General features: G+C 52.0%; 1 pseudogene; it reads left to right on the top strand.

The window, feature by feature from the left end:
- Positions 1 to 9,667, top strand: part of LOC119300021 — a 19,298-nt pseudogene that overhangs the window by 3,604 nt on the left and 6,027 nt on the right.

The raw sequence follows: 9,667 nt of genomic DNA, 5'->3' as shown, positions 1-9,667 counted from the left end.
CCTCCTTGTCCGGCGGCTCTCCCTGCCTCCACCTCCGCCCCGTCAAGCCGGAGCCCCAGGGCACGCCTGTCAGCGCGCGCACCCGCAGCTCCGGCGTCCGCATCGGCGACAACGCCTCCCCCACCGGCCGCTTCGTCCTCGTCGAGCCCAAGCCGGAGCCCGGCCTCCCCGCGGAGTACGAGGAGATAGCCCGGGGCGGCTTCTCCGACGAGGACGCCCTGCGGTGGGCGCGGGACGACTACCTCTGCGACGAGATGGTCCGGCGGCGCCGGGCCCTGGAGGAGATCGCCGCCCGCAAGCATGGGCGCGAGGACGAGCACGGCATCGTGGTCCTCGACAGCGACGACGACAACGACGCCCCCGGACCGTCCAACCCGCCGCGCCAACGGGGGGAGGGATGCAGCAGGGACGGCGGAGGCGTAGGCGGGGGCGACGACGACGACGACGGCGGCGGTGACTACACGCGGTTCTACAGCCTCCTCGGCATGTAGAACCGCGTGGGCGGGCAGCGAGGGAGACGGCGGGGGTAGCCCGCGATAGTTTTTCTTTTTTTTGTAAAATATGTTTAAATTTGAACGAACTCGAACGTGTTTGCGCTGATTTTGAACACTTTAAAAACCCGTGGGAGGCCGCGACTGGGGGGCATCACGCCCCCAGTGCGCGGTTTAGCGCCGGTGCACCCCCAGGGGGCGATTTTTTGCCCCTCCTGGGGGGCCAACGGCTGGAGATGCCGTTAGACGACATGTCATGGGCAGATTCATTTCATTCCCACATACACATTAGTACACAACAATCTCATGAAAGCATTACTACATGACACTTTACATGTAACATTACATCATTAAGGCACATATTCTTCATGGTGCGCAGGCTTTTGGAAAAACTCTCTTAAAACAAAAGAAGGGAAAACTCTCTTAAAATAAAAGAAGTGCAGGACCACAATTCATGTGTATTATAGCCAAAATATACAACTGACATCAAATGGCTTGCCCATTTTCCAAAAAAATAAGTTGGTCACCACTAACTCCACGTGTGTTCGTAACTATATATTCACAATAATGCATATAAAACTTCATTATCGTTATTGCTTGAAACAAAGAAGGTTACTAAGAAACATCCACAATAATGACAATATTACATATTCATACCACACACGGTGAAGATTAATAAGAGAATAACCCGGATTTAGTTCAAACAAGGAAGCATGAACAAAGCGATGCTCGGCAACACACCGGCACGCGGGAAGTCGAAGCTCGAGAGTCCTCGCAGGCTAGTCAAACAACTACAAACACGAGGAGATGTGAGAAATTTGGGGGTTTAGCCTATCTCCTAAGTAATTTCCCCACAGAATCTCTCCTCCGAGTTTGTTTCTTTTTTTCCTTTTGTGAACTCCGCCGCTCCTGTTGGTTTTGTAAAACTTAATGTTGATATTTCCTTTGATCAAGACCTTTTCGACAAAGCTAAATGCATTGATGGTGGAAATTTGAGAATCAATTGATGTGCGGATGTCTTGACAGCTAAAGTCTTGGGGCTTCAATTTATTTGGCCTTTCCCATTTGCAAAAGGCGTGTTGCAATCGTCTCGTTATTAACTCTGATAATTTGGAGATTATTGACACCATGAAGAATGGATGACATTCTGCTGTAGCGGCGACGGTTGTTTTTATGATTGTTATTATATTGCTTGTGAATATTCTCTCGCTTGCTTTTAACATTGTAATAGGAAAGCAAATAAGGTTGCTCATGAGCTTGCTAGGTTAGCCAGATTTTCTTCAACTAAGGATTGGTCCGAGGAGCCTCTGAGTGAAATTGTAGCGCTCCTCATAAACGATGTAATTGTTATTTCAAATGAACTTGTGTTCTTTAAAAAAAGGAAAGTCAATCATATGTTCTAGCTACTTGTCAAACAACTTACATGATTGTTACTAATCACATCACATTTGTTGATAACATGCTTTCTTCCTTCTCAGTTTTCATTGGTTGACATCATGACAGTTATCGACTTTTTACTTCCTTCAATTTTTCAGTTATGTCCTTTGCAGGTCCTCATGGCTGGAATGTTGCTGGTAAGTGGGCCATTTGTGTATTACCGGAGAAGGCAAGCAAGTCTAATGCAAGGGGTTTCAAGAATCTCGACAAACCTTCCTAGGTGTTAGAAGGGAGAGAGAGGATTGGTGGAATAATCGTTGTATTGCTTGAGCCTCGTGGGCATATATATAGGAGTACAATCATCTACTTGGAGTACAAGACAAGCCAGAATAAATCCTAGTCTATCTCGTCTTTCCTAATAAACATTATACTCAACATCCCCCCGCAGTCACAACGGTAGCGACGCAGACGGTGAGACTGGAGAAGAATCCGAAGGCAAGCCGACGGATACCCCCCCACACACACACATAGTCGTAACGGTCGACGCATCGCGGAGTCGTGGCTGGAGTGAAAACCGATGAGGTTGCTCAAGCAAGGCGGTAGCCCTTTGTGTCGTTTGTCGATGGAGCCAAGAGCCGAGGGTGGTGTAGCCGTGGTCGAGGTAGCCGCACGAAGAATGTCGTGGTCGATGTCGAGTCGGGGAGCCCGTGTCGAGGATGTCACCGTGGAGCCGCGGGCGCAAGGAGGCGCCGAGTTAGCATGGGCGCATTGGTGTCGAAGTAGTGGTGCGCCGGGAAGAAGGTGTTGTTGACGACGCGTCGCGGCGGGTTTGCCAAACCCGGGGACACATCGTAGACGAAGGCACGCACCGGTGTTGCCAGCACCGGACATGCGTAGACGGACGAAGACGAAGTTGACGAAGCGCCACACCAGGCTTGCAACCCGGGGAAACGTCGTGGACGAAGGCACGCATCGGTGTTGCCAGCACCGGGCATGCATAGACGAGGACCTGCACAAGTTGTACGCCATGTCGGAGGAGTCGGAGAGGCCAGCAGAGAAGGACTCGACGACGGTTGTGGCGTCAATCAGCGCGGAGCCAATGTCGCCTGCGGTTGTCGGAGTAGACGAAGTGGTCGGGATAGATGACGGCGACGCTGGCGACGGGCCGGTGCTGGACGAAGACGAAGGAGGTGGACGGGCGGCGGCGGCTACGTGAGTAGCGGCGGCAGCCAAAGAAGAGCGGCGGCGGCGGCGGCGGCTAGGTTAGGAGTGCGGCGGCGGTGCTCGAAGTAGGTGAAGAACCCGACAGCATGACGAAGACCGGCGCGGATGGTGACGTTCCCGCACCAAGGGAGGTGGCGCGACGCATACAACGGGAAGTCAACGCGCGTGGACGACGAAATGGACCGTGGGCCATCGCGCTACGGCCCGAAGGGGCGACGCAGCGGCGGGAGGCAGGTCGGGGTGATGGCGGGAGGACCTCGGGGCGGCGGCAGGGACCGCGGGCCGCGGCACAACAGCCCGAAGGGGCGGCGCGGCGGAGGAGGGCGGGTCGGTGCAACCGCGGGGACGGCCTCTGGACGGCGGCGTGGACCGCGTGCCACGCTCGCTACGGCCCGACGGGGCGACGCAGTGGCGGCGCGATGGTTAGTGCCGCCACGGGGACGACCTGGAGCGGACGGCCTCTGGGCGGCGGTGGACTGCGGGCCGCGGTACTACGGCCCGAAGGGGCGACGCAGCGGTGACGCGGGTCGGTGCAGCTGGGAGAAGAACCACGGGGCGGCGGCGCTGCGGCCCGACGGGGCGACGCAGCGGCAGCCCATTGCTTGATCGGTAGAGGGGCGCGCTGAACTCGGGACTGTCTTCACGGGGCCTGCGGAGGCGCGCACAACCGACGGGCCAGGTCGGTCGCACGACGTAGATGAGGCGGATCGCGGCAGCGGGCGGGTGATCAATCCGATCACGCGCGAGGTCGGGGACGCCGCTCGGTGGAGGCGCGGTGGCAGCGAAGTCTGAGATGAAGCCGGCGGCAGCGGGCGGCAGGACGACTATGATTGGCCGCCACATGGCGCAAGGCCGCCGGGTTGGGGTGATGCAGGAGTCCTGGTCGGAGCAGGGCGGTGACGGCCAACGTAGATCGACGGGCGGGCCGTCGCGCGAACGGCGGCGGTGAAGGACCGCCGCATGACGCGAGGTCGCCGGGTCGGGGTGACCGGCAGGCCGACGCAAGAACGCCGCGCGAGGCCGCCGGGTCGAGGCGACTGACGGGCAGACGCGCGGACGACGCGCGAGGCCGCCGGGTCAGTCAAGAAGCCGGCCGATCGTGCCGGTGTTGGAGTAGAGGCGCACGGAGTCGACGGCGGCGGTGGGCGACGCAAGCCGGATCACATGGACCGGAAAACCTAAAAGGAGACGCCGATCAAAGCGACCGGCGAGAGAGAGAAAACCCGGATGAAAGGATCGGGAAAAAAAGACTCTCTAAGGCAGCCGGCCAACACGGCCGACGGACGAACCCTAGGTACGAGCAGCGCGGCCCCCGACGGCGGTCATGGAGGCCGACCGCCCCAGGGGCAGCGTGCGGGTGCGGAAGCTGCGGTGGCTAGGGTTTGGATCATGACTAGGCTGATATCATGTTAGAAGGAAGAGAGAGGATGGATGGAATAATCGTTGTATTGCTTGAGCCTCGTAAGCATATATATATAGAAGTACAATCATTTACTTGGAGTACAAGACAAGCCAGAACAAATCTAATCTATCTCATCTTTCCTAATAAACATTATACTCAACACTAGGTTTTAGCACGGACCTCTTAAAGAGATTCGACAGATCGTTCATGATGATTCGTCATGCCATTTTGGTTTTGCTGTTTTCCCCTGTGCCATTGTAATGCATCTTCTCTACAAATGTGCCTGCAGAGGAAGCTTCTGACAGGAGTAGAAAATGGTTTCAGCTGAAACCGAAGCCATCTACTGGCATCCTGAGAAAGAACTCTGACCAATGGGCACGCACCAACATATGTTGGGATCTCTGTTTAGAAGAACACCCAATGACCAATGGGCACGCACCAACATAATCCGGCACTCGTAAGAGACAACCAAGCGCCACACAAGTAATCTTGGGGCCTAAGATCTGGAAATCGATAACAGAATATACAGATACACAATCAGATATAATAGTAGCATAGCTTCACAACCTTGAGCTCTACACAAGTAGCCCATCGGTTGGTTCATCTCCACAAGGCATGTATACACAATAAGCTTCTGAAACTACAATGCAGAGAGCTCCACAGCCACCCGTCTGAACATCAAGCTACTCCTTCCCTAATTACTACAGAAATCTCGATATATACGCTATTCCACAAGCTTCCGTCCGTCCACCGCATCTCTGTCGTACTGTAAGTATCCCAAGGACTGACGAACAGAAATATAATTAGACGTGGAGGCTGCTAAAAAAGAACAACAGTGAGTTTATCTATAGGAGGAAATCAATCCCGTGTTCCGAGTTGTAAAATCAAACGCTATCTAATCTCCCCACAGAAATAAGGTAAGATATGCTAGCACACTATTCCCTTCGTCCCATAATGTAAGACGTTTTTTGACACTCAAAAAACATCTTACGTTATAGGACAGAGCGAGTACATTGTTTCTTGTAATTCTCGATGCTATCCCCTAACACTGGCTTAAGCTGTTCAAATGTTTCCCCAAAGACAACAATGTAATGCATATGAGGAATTTACATTACAACAATCACACTATCCTGAATTCCGATAACCAGTAGGCTAACCAAACCTATCGGCGTATACAAGACAGTTGAGATGATATCAGAGAGAACATGACCATGTCAAGATCTGATAGCATTCCCTCTTTCAGGATGTTAGACTTGTTAGAAATTCTCCCACAGGATCGATCATATCAAATACGATGAACACACGCACACACAAAACTTATAGCCAAGGGCCCTTATCGTGCCCTTGTTTTCCTCTTTATTGCTTTTCTCCTTTTCTCTCCTTGATACAATAAACTCACGCAATAGTTGTGCATATATATATGCACCAACCGACCCAGGACCTCAAACCGACTTGTACTTGTTTTGCACTCTGAACCAAACACAACTAGTACTTTTACTCTAACACAAACTAAACCACGTTGCCTTTTCCTAATCTAAATACCCGGCAACGCTGATCACACCTTTACTAAACTTAGCTACCCAAACCTATTAGCACATGGACTAGTACTATATATATCTGACTCAACACAACTATTATTACATACGTGACCACTTAGTAGTAAATCCATCAAAACTAAACTGGGTATTGTTTGAATTACCTAACAATCACCCCCTAATCCAAACATCCGATTCTTTACTTACCAAACCCGCAGACGACCATCTCTTCAACTTGTCACGCCGGTTGCCTCCGGTGATGCAACTAACCGGACCACAACTTCTCTCTTCGTGGCCACCACTTCACCACCATCTTTTCTTTTTCATACTGACTTGCAGACTGGAACCAACGATTATTCGGACTACCAGTCACGCTGACACATCTTAGCGTGCTACATGCCGACTAAACGCATAGCCTCATGCAGGAACTCGACTTAACTGGTGCGCGTCCACCTTCACGTTGATCTTCATCCTCACATCGGTTTCTTTTTGCACACGGGGAGACACATCTTTTCACCCGTCACACCTTCACATCTTTTTCTTTGTCGTGGGTGACGCAACTTACCAAACGACACCTCCTATCCAACAACAACACAACTCGTCATATACGTGCAACTCATCTCCACCGTATATGAACTCGCTGGAACTCCACCACCACGAATGAAACTCAAGGCACGAATTCCTTTTTCCGCCCGCTCTCACCCGCAATTCTCCTCCGCCAGTGACGCATCTCAACTGCAGCAGAAGACTCACACACTTGAACTCTTGGACCCTCCTTACAAGAACTCATGTGCACACACCTTGACGACAGCTCGCAACTTTGTCGCCTCTTCCTCGCACCCCCCAACGATGATCTCGATGATTTCCTCGGTGTTGCAACTTCGACATCTTCATAACCATCAATGATCACCAACGCATTGTCGACGACAGCCTGTCGCCCTCCTCCTGGTTGTTCTGCCGAACGACAATCACATGTCGCCTCGCTTGCGACGGCATCGTCACCGCCTTCTCGTCGTCCATCCGCGGAACGACTACCGCCCGATCCTCCACGTCGTTGCTCCACCAAGCGACCGTATCGCCCGCTCTTTCCTCGTCGTTGCACCACCCAACGACTATATCACCCGCCCCTCGTCGCTGCACCACCCAGCAACTATATCGCCCGCCCCGAGGCGCTAGTCGGGTCGCCACCCCGAGGCAAGCGCGACTTGAAATCGACCTTGCTCTGATGCCAATTGTTGGAAATTCTCTCACAGGATCGATCACAGCAAATACGATGAACACACGCACACACAAAACTTATAGCCAAGGGCCCTTGTCGTGCCTTTGTTTTCCTCTTTATTGCTTTTCTCCTTTTCTCTCCTTGATACAATAAACTCACGCAATAGTTGTGCATATATATATGCACCAACCGACCCAGGACCTCAAACCGACATGTACTTGTTCTGCACTCTGAACCGAACACGACTAGTACTTTTACTCTAACACAAACTAAGCCACGTTGCCTTTTCCTAATCTAAATACCCGGCAACGCTGATCACACCTTTACTAAACTTAGCTACCCAAACCTACTAGCACATGGACTAGTACTATATATATCTGACTCAACACAACTATTATCACATACGTGACCACTTAGTAGTAAATCCATCAAAACTAAACTTGGTATTGTTTGAATTACCTAACAAGACTTATAGCCGTAAACACTGGATGCACCTAAAATTTTCCTGACCGACTATGTGTATGCACAACACAGCACTGTACACGATTGTCCATTACAATCACACTATCCTGAATTCTGATAACCAGAATGGCAGAGTGTGAAGCATCAAACTTATTGGCATACACACTGAAATGCTCTGTGCCGAATGCCCATGAAACTGATAACTGTGCATGCAATCATCAAACTGAGGAGCAAAAAAGAAAGAAGGCTCAAGCAAAACATTGCCGTATCCAAATTAAAAGACAGCTGAGATGATACCACAGAGAACATGACCATGTCGCCATCTAATTGCATTGTCTCTTGCGGGATGCCAAACCAATTCAATCCATGTATGATTGTGTGATGATGCGACAGAGAGAATGTGCTTGCATGATTGTGTCCGTCCCTTTAGCTTGGACGTGAAATACTACTTAGTAGTAATCGGTAATTTTCAGAATGAAAGAAAGAAAAAGTCGTGATCACTACCGAGTCCATTCTAAATTCCCAGCTTCATGTTCATGTTGATGCTTGCTGGTAGTATGGGTCAATAGAAACCCTGAAGCTGAAAGCCTGGGCCGCCTCCTGCCCCTGTCCCTGCGCCGCCGCCTGCCCCTGTCCCTGTCCTTGCCCCTGCGCCGGCGCATCCGCATCCACGGCCGCATCCGGAGCCGGATGCACGACCGGATGGCTGGGCCGCGGGACCACGGCGGCGGGGTAGTTCCACCAGCCCAAAAATTGCTCCACTGCGGAGTGAGCACGCCGGCTGGGATTTTGAAGGAGCGCGTGGACGGTGGCCGGTGGTCTGTCTGCTCCGTCCTTCTTCTTGGCCGGTTGGCCCCCGCCTCCCTCCCTCTCACTCTCACTCTCACTCTCACTGAGAGTGAAGTGAGCGAGCGCGTACCAGTTCGTGCACTCCGCGTGAAGGGGGGTTGGCGTGCGCGCGCACCCTCCTCTCCCTGGCAACTTCCGAGAAGCTCACTCCTTGCCTTGGCATGGCACCCAGAGCAGAGCAAGGCGGCAATGCCGTAGCGAAACGACAGAATAATGGATGGATCCACACGGACATGTCATGGAAGATGTACTCGCCGCGAATAGATTGTCCGCGGCCACCGTGGCGCCGGCCACACCCGCTGCCACCATTGTTACTCCCGGTGCTACGCGTTCGCTTCAGACACTCTCTCAAAAACTGGCACTACGTGCGGAACCAGGCTCCACCCGTGCGCCCCCTCCTTCAGAGATAATAGACTCCTTAGCTGCTTCCAAGAAATCTCCCCCTGCCTTATACACTTTTCACATCACCAAGTTGGCTAGTTATGCTCGCAGAAGCGTACTGTTGAACCATGGCTATATTTGTGCAAGGTCAATGATGCACCACAATAGACAAAGACAAATAGTAGTGTCAAAGAAAAAAACACCTCTTTTTCTTCCTCCTCCCGCCTTGTTTTGTTGAGTGTCTGCCTGTTTCTTATAGCGATTAAATGAATCACTACAGCCTAAATATAAAGCAAAACGTGAATATGCCATCGAACTTGTGTGGCGACCAATTGTTTCGTTTGTCTAAGCAACCCTCTCAAGAATTTCGTGTACAATTTAATAACATTGTATCACCCATTGTCATGTGTACAATGGAAACAACTTATGTGGGGCAAAATTTTGTGTTTTGACCCTTTTAACAAAGAATTTCAGGATATGACCCTGGTTTGAAAATTTTTCAGGATTTGACCCTTTTCCCTACCGCCAGGGGCTCTGGCGGTAGGGTTAGACAGCCTACCGCCAAGGCCCCTGACAGTAGGGTACTTATCCACGTCAGCACGCGGAAACGACCACTGTCCCCCTTCGTCGCACCCTACCACCAGGGGACCTGGCGGTACCCTATCTAACCCTACCGCCAGAGCCCCTGGCGGTAGGGTCCGGGCAGTTATTTGCCCCGAAACCCCCG

This window comes from Triticum dicoccoides, chromosome 5A (genome assembly GCF_002162155.2).
Source record: "Triticum dicoccoides isolate Atlit2015 ecotype Zavitan chromosome 5A, WEW_v2.0, whole genome shotgun sequence".
In the NCBI taxonomy this organism is placed as follows: domain Eukaryota; kingdom Viridiplantae; phylum Streptophyta; class Magnoliopsida; order Poales; family Poaceae; genus Triticum; species Triticum dicoccoides.
Note: the sequence above shows the minus strand (reverse complement) of the source record. Positions and strands in the feature narration are given on the sequence as shown.